At 36.2% G+C, this 12,820-nt stretch overlaps 1 protein-coding gene across 4 annotated transcripts in view; it reads left to right on the forward strand.

Annotated features, from left to right (window-relative positions):
• Nucleotides 1-3,253: 3,253 nt before the first annotated feature.
• Dtna (dystrobrevin alpha) overlaps nucleotides 3,254-12,820 on the forward strand; it is a 235,311-nt gene continuing 225,744 nt past the window's right edge. Inside the window, exon 1 of one of the 4 annotated variants that reach the window (XM_048363437.1) lies at nucleotides 3,254-3,725. The gene's annotated coding sequence lies outside the window, so the exon portion shown is untranslated. The remainder of the gene's footprint in view (nucleotides 3,726-12,820) is intronic. The other 3 variants (XM_048363435.1, XR_007213400.1, XM_048363436.1) reach the window with 3 other exon arrangements.

Genomic DNA, 12,820 nt, shown 5'->3' on the forward strand with positions numbered 1-12,820 from the left:
GCATTCCCTTTTGACAACAACCCTGCCAGCATTTGTTATTATCCATTTTGATAACGGCCGTTCCAACTGGAATGAGGTGGAATCTCAATGTTGTTTAAATTCTCATTTATGGCTAGAGATGAACATTTCTTCATATGTCTAATGGCCATTCTTATTTCTTCTTCAAAGAAGTTTTTCTTTAATTCTTTAGCCCACTTATTAATGGGGTTTTCTTTCCTTGAGGATTTGGTTTTTGGGGGTTTCCTTTTTTGAGTTCAAATATATTAAGTGAAGCAAGTCAGACCCAAAGCAACATAAGCTGCATGGGTTCCCTCATTTGTAATAACTAGAGTATGTGTGGCATATTCTTAGGAGAGGGTCACACAGGCTCAATAGCTGTGTGCATGACCACATAAAATGATACTTATCAAAATGAACTCCAAGAAATGGAAACAAGAGGTTTCTTTTGATTGTACTGTTTGCAGTTGTATCTTTTTATCTTTTTTTCCTTTGGTTTGTTCCTTGATGTCACTGTTTTGTTTTGTTTTTTTTCAATTTCTGTACCCTTTGTTTTGTATATAAGTTTATCTGATTCGGGAAAGGGAAAGAGAATCACAGAAATGGTGGGACAAAGGATGAGCCAAGGGCTGGGGATATGGCCTAGTGGCAAGAGCACTTGCCTCGTTTACTTGAAGCCCTGGGTTCGATTCCCCAGCACCGCATATACAGAAAATGGACAGAAGTGGCACTGTGACTCAAGTGGCAGAGTGCTAGCCTTGAGCAAAATGAAGCCAGGGACAGTGCTCAGGCCCTGAGTTCAAGGCCCAAGACTGGCAAAAAAAAAAAAAAAGACACAACTCAAAGGATGAGCCACTACAACAGTGATACACACTAGACAGTATGTTGGAAATGAACTTTACAACTTAGGTGGGAGGGATACCTGAAAGGGAAAAGGTGGGAGAAAATGAGGGAGGAGGTAACACTCTTCAATAAGAAATATACTCATTACCTGACCTGTGTAACTGTAACCCCTCTGTACATTACTTTTACCATAAAATTTAAATTAAAAAAAGAAAAGAAATATTTGTTGAATTAAGAACTGCTATGTAGAATGTATAGTTTCAACCTACAGAAAATGATATGACATGTCTATTTTTACCTAAGGAAATCTTATGGAAAATGATTAACACCTTTACTTATATATGCAACATTATGTGTATCCTACCATCTTTGCCTAAGATGTCAGCTTTGAGGAAAGAGCAGTGAATGCTCCTCCCTACCCTTCTCCCTTTGGAAATATTTGTTTAGACATCTGGTAATGGAGTTAGATTAAGGAGTGAGCAGCTGGTACCCCACCAATCTCTCTGAGGGCATCAAAATATCAATGAGATAAATTAGCAATAGAATAGCACTTAATCATTTTCACTCACAGTTTTAGTCTTGCTGTTGATGTAGCAAAGGATCCCAAAAAAATATGACCACCACCAACCAAACCAAAACAAAACAAGGCTTTCTTTCTGGAGTCAACCATTTGCCACTGAATATTTTTGAGATGTGTGAGTCCAAGGAGCAGCTGCAGCCACGCCACCACCGCAAGCCTGGCCAGCTGACAGTTGCCAAGAACTGGCAATGCCTGGACTTGTGATGTGTTTAATGTCCAACTTTACAAAGCCTTCATCAGGCTTCTGAAGGAGCTGTAAGTATCATTGGGTTGAGCATCTTAAAATCACTACTTCAAGCATAAAAAAACCCACAAAAACAATTTCTAATAGGAGAAGATATTTTGACCCCAATGACCAGTAACCAAATATCAAGCTGAGCTTTATTAGTAATGAGTTAGGGCCAGTTGCCCATTAGAAACCCTTGTCAGATTCTTTTTATGTATCTTTCTTTTTGTAATTTCCATTCAATTTCTCATCTTTTCTATATATGAGTGTGTTTCACACAAGAGACACACAGATAGACCAAATAGACACACTCATATCCAAACACACACATTTTCCTTGTCCTCATTGAAGTTTAACATGACAGTCCTGGTTGGAATGGAACCATAGAGGTAAAAGTGTTCCTTCTAGCTTTTCCTCCTGCTGTTTTAGAATATAAAAATTCAGGTCCGTTGGAAAAAGTTATACTAAGTGAAGTGAGCCAGACCCAAAGAAACATGGACTCTATGGCCTCCCTTATTGGGAATAATTAGTACAGGTTTAGGCAAGCCATAGCAGAGCATCACAAGGCCCAATAGCTATACCCTTAGAAACACATAAGATGATGCTAATTGAAATGAACTCCATGTTATGGAAACAAGTGATATATCACAGTTGTAACCACTTTCAACGTCCTATGTGTATGTGTAGTTTCTATTATAGATAATGTTTTGTATCACCTTCCTATGTTTGTACCTACACTATCTCTGTAATCTTATCTGAGTATATTGGAAACCGTGTTTACTGGTATTGGAAGTAGGAAATTCAAAGGGAATACCAAATTTGAGAGACACAGGGTAAAAAAAGAGAAATAACTACAAAAGCAATACTTGCAAAACTGTTTGGTGTAAGTGAACTGAACACCAGGGGGGAGGAGGGAAAGGGGGGGAGGGAGGGGGGCATGAGGGACAAGGCAACAAACAGTACAAGAAATGTATCCAATGCCCAACGTATGATACTGTAACCTCTCTGTACGTCAGTTTGATAATAAAAATATGAGAAAAAAAAAAAAGAAAAGCAGTAGCTTAATAAATTAAGTACTTCCTGGTTAAAAAAAAAAAATTCAGGTCCGTTGAAATCAGTTTCTCCACAATGCATATAAGCAGTTCTTTAATTTTTTTTAGTGGTACTTTTTTTCATCTCCTCATGGAAAATCCACCTATTGAGCCATTTCCCAACAGATTCTATCAATCAGGTTCTTTCTTCCTCTGATGGGCCCACCTCATATGATGAAGGAATGCCCAACTTCCAACCATATTTTCCCCCTTCCCATTCTTACTACAATCATAGCCATTTTGGGTAAAATAGTAGCTGGATCTTAAACCTTAAATGCTCTCCTACAGAAAAAAATATATACTTTACATTCCCCAAGAGTTTCTGGATTCCCTTCAAAGTTCTGAAGCAAAGTGCAGGGGAATTCCCTTGTCTGTACAGTATCTACCTGGGAAATTACTTGTGCTGAGTCGCAGTACATAACTTAAGCTTGCCTGGCTTCCTGCTCTAGGGAATGCCAATCAGAGAATGTTCTCTTTCAGGCAGCCAAGTTTGGAAGTCAGTTGGTCTCTGGCAGTCAGCAGAGGGAGGGGGGGAGAAGGCAGGGGAAAGGAAGCAGCGGAGTCCTCCAGCTGATCTTCAACTTGCAAGTGTTTCTGTAATAGCCATCAATGAAAGCATTTCCTTATACCCACGCAGAGACAGGTAAAAGACAGCTGAGTAAATCAGCATTAGGTGAAACAGGAAGCTGGGAAGGAGGGCGTGAGAGGGAGGGCAGACAGGGTGGACGTTGGAAAGCCTGCCATTGGTGAGCTTACGGAGGCATCTGCCAGTGGGACTTCAGTGGAATGTGAAACCAAGTCATTTTCAAGTTAAAGATAGACACAGTGGACACAGAGGATCCAGAGCCGGGTTTCAAGCTCCCATCTCTCCCTAGATTTTAGTGTTCTCGGCAGTAAATAACAATTGAGCAAAAGTTTATTCTCTCAGTATGCTCTGAGTCTACTGGAATTCAAAGGGCTTAAGAGATCATGTGGTGCATCCTCTAGGGTAAGTGAACATGTTGGCTGCTCTCTCTGAGAAGGATACTGAATTTTTCTTTCTGATTAGTGTGCATGCAAAAGTGATTCTGATAATCTCCTGGTGTTTGGATGTAACAGTGGTTACCTTTAACTGTCATAGTTGGCTTTGTACAGTTGTAGGTGGCAGAAGGAAATGGAGTATTTTAGCTGATTTGACATGTGCATGGTAGGTCTGTACCTTCCCTTGTTTTTCATCACTAACTCTCACGTGGTGAGTTTATTGAGTGACAATACCATGCAGTTGTGTAACGCTGAATGTTACCCTGTCCACTAAGTGACATTGTATGTGGGACTGAGAACCCTGCATGGCTCTAAGTCACTTCCTAAATTGTGGAGAGAAAAAAAATGGTTCCAGAAAAGGGGGGATGGATAAGGTAATCTTCCAGAGCACCTAAGAAACCATTAGAAAATTTTCTATTTTTTTAAAGTAATAGAGGGGAAATGTGATTTTCAACAAAATGAACAATGTAGTAATAGAAGTTGTTTTGGGTATTACCTCATTAATTCCAAGTGGGTCTCTTCCTCCAAAAGAGCTGATATTTGTTAAGTGAATGGAGGTGTGATTATAAGGAGCTTGAGAGAAGAGAGAGAAAATGTTGCCTCAACTTGCTATTACCAGGTTGTGTCTAAAAGACTTAGAAACTTTTTCTCTAAAGTGAATGACAAACTCATTCTTCATGTCTTGACCATGTATATATGTAAGTTTCATGTCTTGTTTGGTGACATGATCTTTCCCTCTACACTTGATGACAGCTTTTCCAAACTTGCACCGAATTCCTTCTGAATAAATACTGTCCATTATAGTCACCAAGTCTGTGGTGTGAATTTGGGAATTGTGCTTTATATGGGAAAATAAGGCTGCTGATGCTCGTTTTACAGAATGTGGGGCTGAGCCATTGTTAAATGAAGCCAGTTAGTTTGGGGCAGCTTTGATTTTTGATCAGCTTCAGATGAACTAAATGGACAAAATTAGGTACAATAAATGAATGACTTTTGATGCTCCCTCAGCTTTTGATAAGAGCAAATAGTATGTTGTATTACTTTTCTACCTTGACAAAAATAGGCATGATGTAAAATTGAGGTTACAACTATTGAATGATCTGGCAAACCAAACAAAATGAAATGTTGACAGAGCCCACATTTCCTCTTACTCCTTTTCCCACCCTCATCTCCTCTCTCTCCAGATCCAACAGCTCCTCAGGGCCTTCCCCAACAGTTAAGACCTTATCTCAGGAAGAATCTGACTATACAGTGTTTACAGGCAGTTTTTTAAGTCCATCAGGTATATTTGCAGTTCAGTGTAAATAGCTAACCTTCAAAGAGCTCAGGCAACTTGTTGAATTGTGGTTAATGTTTGGCAGTACTTAGAATTAATTCATTAGGTTGTAGAAATTCCAGCTTATTTTCATTTCCCTATAAGGGTAGTGTTTGTATCACATCGGATGCTTGGTTGGTAGGCATGTTCAGCTATGTCAGTACCGTACAATATTAAGAATGAGCTTGGCAGAAATCTTGACTGTTTCCCAGAATGAGGACACCTGTACAGAGTGCACATGACACATGGAAGTAAACCTTTCACTTGGATATTCTTCTGACCCAATCATAAAATGAAGTTATATTAGGCTTAAAATTACATTAGGATTGTTAATGTGGGAGTTGTGTTTATTAATTGTTAGTGTTTTGAAAGAAAGCATAAAGTAAAATTCTGTCATGGAAACTCTGTGGCAAAATAGTATTGACAGGAATAAAGGCAAATATTTCTAATTGTTACTTTTATCTTATGTTAGTATCAAGATTTCTAGTTCCCTGACACAATTGTCAAGTTTAGCTTTCATTTCATGGGACATACTAAAGGTAGTTGGTTAATGATACACATATAAATATGCTTAATTTGATATGCTTATATAGACAATCACACTGGACTATGTATATATTATACATTACATAAAACTAATATGTAAATCCATCTGTGACTAGATTTTTTTCTGTAATTATTGTGTGTGAATGGTATTTTGTTTTTTACCATTTCTTAGTCATGGTGTCTTATTTTCTTGTTAGTTTAGATATGTTGCTATATGCAGAAGATGTTTGCTTGTTTTTGTTTCTTTCATACGTGTAAGGAGAATGGTGCTCCCTTGAGAGGAGATTTTGATTGGCATCTGCCAAGTATCTGGAGGCCATAGTAGACTAGAAACCCCTTAGATAAAGCATAGCACCTAAGGCTCTGTGAGCTGCTCTTGTGTCAAGCCAGCCTGCACATCCTTGTGCACAGTGACGTGTTCGGTCCTTTCTAGCTCAAGGAAGATTTGGCCTTGCCAGTGTGAAGATTTGGCCTTCCCAGTGTGAGGTTGAGCTAGTTAAATCCCCAATCTCTAGCTCAAGGATTTTGACTTCTCAATGAAACCTTTAAGCTTTTCAAGAAATGAAGCTGTTTCTCATGTGTATTTCTTTTGTTTTCTGTGTTTTGCCCCAGGATAGTCAAAGACTGATAGGCCAAACTTTCAGCATTGAGTCTACCTTTGTGACTTCTGGTTTTCGAGTTTTTTCATTTACTAAATTCTCACCATCAGGTTAACTCTTTTGTGCTTTTATATTTCAAATAGTTTTACTTCACTGATGGCCAATACACATGATCCCATTATTATGACTAAAAGTGTACATTTGTTCTATTGTACATTATTACTTTACTCTCTATATTCCAAAGAAGAGCTTTGGTCACTTCAGGCAGTTTCTGTGGTTTGTTTCTTCTTCATGTTTTAGTTGTGACCTGACTTTTTAGACGTTTTTGAAGAAAATTGAATAGGCATACTAACTTGTTAAGTTTCTAATTTGATATGAACTATCTGTAATGCTTTCATTTGTGCCTAGTTAACCAACAACTCTCACTCTGGGCTGTTGACCTTGAGTCTTCTGGCTTCTTTTTGGCCTATATTCAGTATACCTAATTTCATAAAACAAAACAAAACCTTTCTTTCCCATTCTTTTTGCAGTTGCTCAGCTTTAAAATTTCACTTGGCTCTTTCTGTGGTTCTGAAGTTACTCTCCTATCACTAAGATCTCTACATACCATATACTATCACCACCACAACACACATCTCTCATATTAAGACCAATATATCCTTCCTCTAAAGATTATATTTATCAATGGTCAGTGGCACACAGGCCCTTCAAATTAAAGCAAAGTCTCTTTATTATCTCTTACAATGTCTATCACAATGTGGTATCCTCTGCTTTAATAATTATCACCAGCATTTTACTAACACACAATCATTACCACCAGAATTTGTCATATACTTTCATCTGCTGACACAGTTTAACTACTTCTTTTTATCCCAGATTGCTTCTTTCCCTTTTTAAGTCATCTTCATGGTTCTTTCTGTAGTTGTCTAATTTGCCTGTTACTCCAAGAGGCTCTAATGGTGAGAATTATTTCTTCTTATCCCTTTCTGTATTTTCAGTGACTGGTACACAGAAACCTCTTAGCGGATGCATAAAGAATTAATATATGACTGTTGTAAGGATAATTTTCCTCAATAATTTATTGTTTTCTACTGTATTGTTAATTTAAAATGGAATTTCATTGGTGAGAACCAAAGAGGAAATATATAGATGCTTTAATGATATTTATTCAGTTGCATGTTCTTTAAATGATTCATGTAGTTTTCCTACATTTACTAATACAGTATGACAGCTTGATATGCCATCTCCCGAGATTTGGGAAATTAAGAAGTTGGCATAAATCATTTTTATATATGACTCTCCTACTTTCACAAAAAGACAAGTCTTAATATGGGTAGTACCAAAAATAATCTCTTTAAATATACTTTGAATCTAATGAAATGTTGAAAGCCAATATTTGGAATGTAATCGTAGAATTCCCACCTTGCATGTGAAAATATGTTGCTGGCCTTTTCATTTTTGACTCATCTATAGAAGAAATGAAGACGACTTATAAATAGAGGTGATTTAATCATCACTTCCAAGTAGCCTAACGATTATGGATCATTGATTCAACAACATAAGCTCTAGTTTGTTTTGTAACTGTGCTAGGCAATGGAATTATTTCCTTATCTTGGACACTAGATAGACATTGACACTAGAGAATATCAAGTTGAAACAGTAGTTTAATGTTTATTTATATGCTTTTCATCATATTCTTTATTTATTTGTGCTGATCTAAGGAATTCTTTAAAAAAGAATTATGCCTTTCTCAATAAATAATATTTTTCTCTCTGGAAGCCAAGCCATAGGCTAGTCCTAGTGTTACCTCAAGCCTTAAAACAATGTTGTGTTTTGCAGATGCTTTTATGTGGATTGGTTTCCAGAGACCTGAATAATTTCTATATACAAAGAAAGAGTTAAACAGTAGGAATTTTTTTTTACCACATATTATCTTGTAACTTAATATAAAATAGAAGTAGATGTATCTGCATAAATAAAGCTGGGCTTTGCATTTCTGCAAAATAAATATGCTCTGAGGATGACTCTGAGTCACTCTTGAGTCATGAAAGCTCTGTAATCCTCTACATATTTTAAAGAGAGCAATAGAGTTATTTTTATTATTTTCCTTTTCTGGTCTCATTTTACTTTTATACCCATTCCCATATAATGTGATGGCTCACATTTTTGTGCACACTGCAATAATGAATCCCCTCCTCCCCCCCAAATCACGGTTCAGGAATACAGATGCCTTCATTAGTTCAATTAAAGAATATAGATTAACTTTCAATGAAATTAATCTTTTAATGCAAATGAACTCCAAGTCTCAGATTGTCCATTATTATACATCTATAGTTACAAATTTATATACCAATATATTTCATTATTTACCAAAAGATATTGTTTGTTAAATGTAATCATTCTTCACACCAGTCTAATTTTACAAATTACTTTGTAGGTGAACAACATTATTTTCTTGTGCATATGTGAGAAAATGTATGAAGAGCTCTAATGATTTCTAACTATTGGATAATAAGCAACCACACATTCCCAGAGACTTAAAATCTTATATACCTACGGACAGGGCCTTACTCCATAAAGAACATGCAGGCAGGCTACCTGTACTGTGGTGGTAACATTACTTGCCTGTTTACATCCTTTGGATCTTGTCTCCATTGAGACATTCTGGCTTGCTAAATCTTTGTGTCTGTGACCTTACAGCCACAGCTTCTCTAGTGTTGCTGAGAGCTAACACTGTACCTATCCTCACACTAAACATTCAAGGAGTCTTGCCCGCACAGTTCCTGGACCTAAAAGGTGCCTCTGTTAGTGCAATTCTATGGAATTGCATAGAGCACTGAGAGAAAATGTGAAATGTTAACGTTCCCATACCTAAGAACTGCTCATATCTAATAAGAGAAACAGAGAAAAGGAGTAATTGAATGCAATTTTAATCCCCAGATTCCTTTTCTTTTCTTTTCTTTTCTTTTTTCAGTTCCAAAATAAAAGGAGCAGTCTTGGGAGATAAGCACAGTATTGTAATACATATTGAAATGAGTACTGTTGAATAGCATTTACATCCATATACTCTTTCCTTTTGCTTAGCATTTCCCTTAAATAAAACTCAGGAACTCAAAGATTAGTGAGACACTTAAAAATTATTTTTTTCTTATTTATTGTCAAAGTGAAGTACAGAGGGGTTATAGTTTCATATGTAAGGCAAATATATTTCTTAATTTTAAGCCAGTATTGTAAGATCCTATGGGTTTTAATTTAAGTCTGAAAATCTAATTTGTGTTCTGGGGAGCAGTTATCCAAGAAAATTCAATGAGGGTAGGTAAGGTTTCTGGATCAAACTAATTGCTGCATACTTATTATATACTTCCATTGTTGACTTAGGCCAATATTAGCATTCAGGGTTCACAAGCATTCTACACTACAGACATACATTTCACCTTTTTCAATCCAATGTTTCCCAAGTTAATTTGATCAGTGAGCAAATCAAGCAGGCAGACAAGTAGGTAGGTAGATAGTACGTGCGTAGGTAGGTAGATAAATGGCAAGTAGGTAGACAATATAGGTAGATGATTTACAGCACAAAACATACTTTAGTAAGTTCTCTTTTAATCACTATTGTTCTGTTGTACCTAAATTTATAATTTTACCTCTATTGTAGTACACATTTATACTTTCAGAAAATAAAGCTAAGAGTATTAAAGGACTTGAAAAATATCTTTACCTTCTAGTAATTTATTTTCATTTTCTTAATAAAAGGCATTTACCTCTATATTACCTTTATAGTAGCAATAAAATATTTACAAAAATTGTTTAAAGCATTTGTTTTAAATATCAGCAGAAACCAAATTTGCAACTGACAATTCCTTTTAATATCAAACACTATTCAGGCATATCATTTGTGATACAGCACAAAGAAGGAAATTGTCTTTATTCTTTAGAACCCAGAAATAGAAAGAGTTTGGCCATATTTTACCCATTTTGGCCAAACCTCTAATATCATTATTTTACTTTACAATATTAGCTTATTAGGCCTAATTGTCATTTATTTATTAGGATTTCGCAAAGAAAAATATTATCTTCAATTTTGAGATATTTCACAATATTATTTTTGTGTACTATCTTTAAATTCACAAATTTTAAAGCTTAAAATTACGCAGAGTTTTTGGATTTTGCAAAATTACCTGCCACAGTTAGTACCTATGAGAATTGTCTTGTGCAAGAAGAAGGGAGATAGATTGAAGGAACAAAATGTTTACTGTTCCTTTTAGAATATAGGTTATATTCAATTAAGTGCAGTGATCACTTAAGATAAATCAGTTGTTCTACTGATTCTTTTTTTTTTTTACCAGTCCTGGGCCTTGGACTCAGGGTCTGAGCACTGTCCCTGGCTTCTCTTTGCTCAAGGCTAGCACTCTGCCACTTGAGCCACGGTGCCACCACTGGCCATTTTCTACATATGTGGTACTGGGGAATTGAACCCAGGGCTTCATGTATACGAGGCAAGCACTCTTGCCACTAGGCCATATATCCCCAGCCCCATGTTCTATTGATTTTTTTTTTCTCAAATCTATTGATTTTTATACCAGTATCTCTTTAAAAAATAATTGTCTTAGCTGGGCTCTGTTGACTCACTTCTGTAATGCGAGCAACTCAGGAAGCTGAGATCTGAAGATCAAGCTTCGAAGCCAACCCAGGACAGTCTATGAGACTCATTTGTCCAGTAAACTACTCAGAAAAAGCTGGAAGTGGTACTGTAGTTCAAGGGGTCAAGCTCTAACCTTGAGCAAAAGAAGCTCAGGGATAGCACTTAGGCCCTGAGTTCAAGCCCCAGGACCTGCACACACACACACACACACACACACACACACACACACACACACACAATTCTAGATATGAGATTCACATCTACGGTAGCTTAGATGTGACAGGTTCTGGTTAGCTCTCATCCCCTATGCTCTTTATAAGACTGCTCTGCTTCTCATTCATTAGCAATTTCCAGTCATTGTCCCTCCTTTTAAATACTACATAGATAATGCTTAAAACAATTTGTAAAATATGATCTCTACACTAATAGAGAAACCATTCAATCCAATTTGCAAATAGTAGAAATGCTTAGCACATCTTTTTCTGTAAGATTAACTTTTGTTTATATGTTTATGCTGTGTGTTATAATGAAATTCTGGAAGTATGTCAGTAGTAACTCTAAACTACCATTGCAGAAGATTCTGGAAGGCTCCCCTTTGCAAGTCTTTTGAATAGCCATATAAAAGTGTTCTGATTCATATTTGCTAAGTTATGAAGTCAATTATATTCACATTCTGAAACTGCCAAGCACCTAAAACTTTTAAAAGACTGGAAAATATCCTGTGTAACCATTTGCTAGACACTGGAACATAAATCCAAGTTACTTAGATTTACTGTATTACAATTTCTCCTCTAAAATGACATGAGGGAAGCATTTAACTTAATGAGGCAGAGGGTCTTGGCATGCAAGTTACATTATATTTTTCATTGCACAAGGGTAAATTATTGCTTCAGTTTCTTATATGATACCCTAGTGGCCTGGAAGATCCAATGTAACTTTCAGAAATGCCTGCTTCTGTCTTAGGCAATAACTTACTCCCTCAGAGAATGCTTTCTGAAAATTACCCATAACATTTCTCATTGAAGGCAAAATTTCTTGAAGGTCAACCCCTGATACTATAAATGAACTTGACTTAAAAAAGCACCTTAGAAAAAATGACAAGCAATAAGCCTGCATATATTACTATACAAAGAAGAAAATTGATGAACATTTTCTTTCTGCCTTTAACATTTATAGAACAAGAAAAATTCTGGCTAAGATATTAAATTATAGAGCATAGAAATATTTTCTTGACATTTCTCCTATGTTGCTACACAATTTTAAAAGTAACTATGGATCATTTAGCAGGAATCTTTGGCAATCTAGAGTTATGATAATTAAGTTTACCATTCTGTATTTATAAGCAAGAATCTTAATCCCCTTTTGGACATCAAATATATAGACTTAAACATCGAAGCACGTATTACTTTTATCAATCAACTTTACTTTCTAATAAGACAATAGAAGGATTTAACTAAAACAAAGGCAAATAAAAAATGTCCTCACCAGCCACAGTTGCAACATTTAAATAGGTAAATTTTAGAGCTTGACAATTTTCAAGGTTGAGACCTGTCTCCAGGATTTTTTTCTTTTCTTTTCTTTTTTAAATTTGATTTTATTGTCATGATGATGTATAGAGGGGTTACAATTACATACATAAGGTAGTGAGTACATTTCTTGTCAAACTTGTTACCTCTTCCCTCATTTTTCTCCCACCTTCCTCCTCTCCGATTCCCCCCCACACACAAGTTGTACAGTTAGTTTACAATATTATTGTCTTGCAAGTATCACTGTTGCATTGGTTCACCCTTTGTCCTTTGTCTCACCATTTTGATGTTCCTCTTTCCTTCCCTAATTCAGATAAACATATATACAATACCCAGGGTACCACAATCAAATTTTTGCCAAGCCATCACCAGTAATCTTATGAGAACGGCTGAAGCAAATGCAAGTCCTGTGCCTGGATCAGTTAGCTATGCATT

The sequence above is a fragment of the Perognathus longimembris genome, chromosome 15 (genome assembly GCF_023159225.1).
Source record: "Perognathus longimembris pacificus isolate PPM17 chromosome 15, ASM2315922v1, whole genome shotgun sequence".
NCBI classification, from domain to species: Eukaryota; Metazoa; Chordata; class Mammalia; order Rodentia; family Heteromyidae; genus Perognathus; species Perognathus longimembris.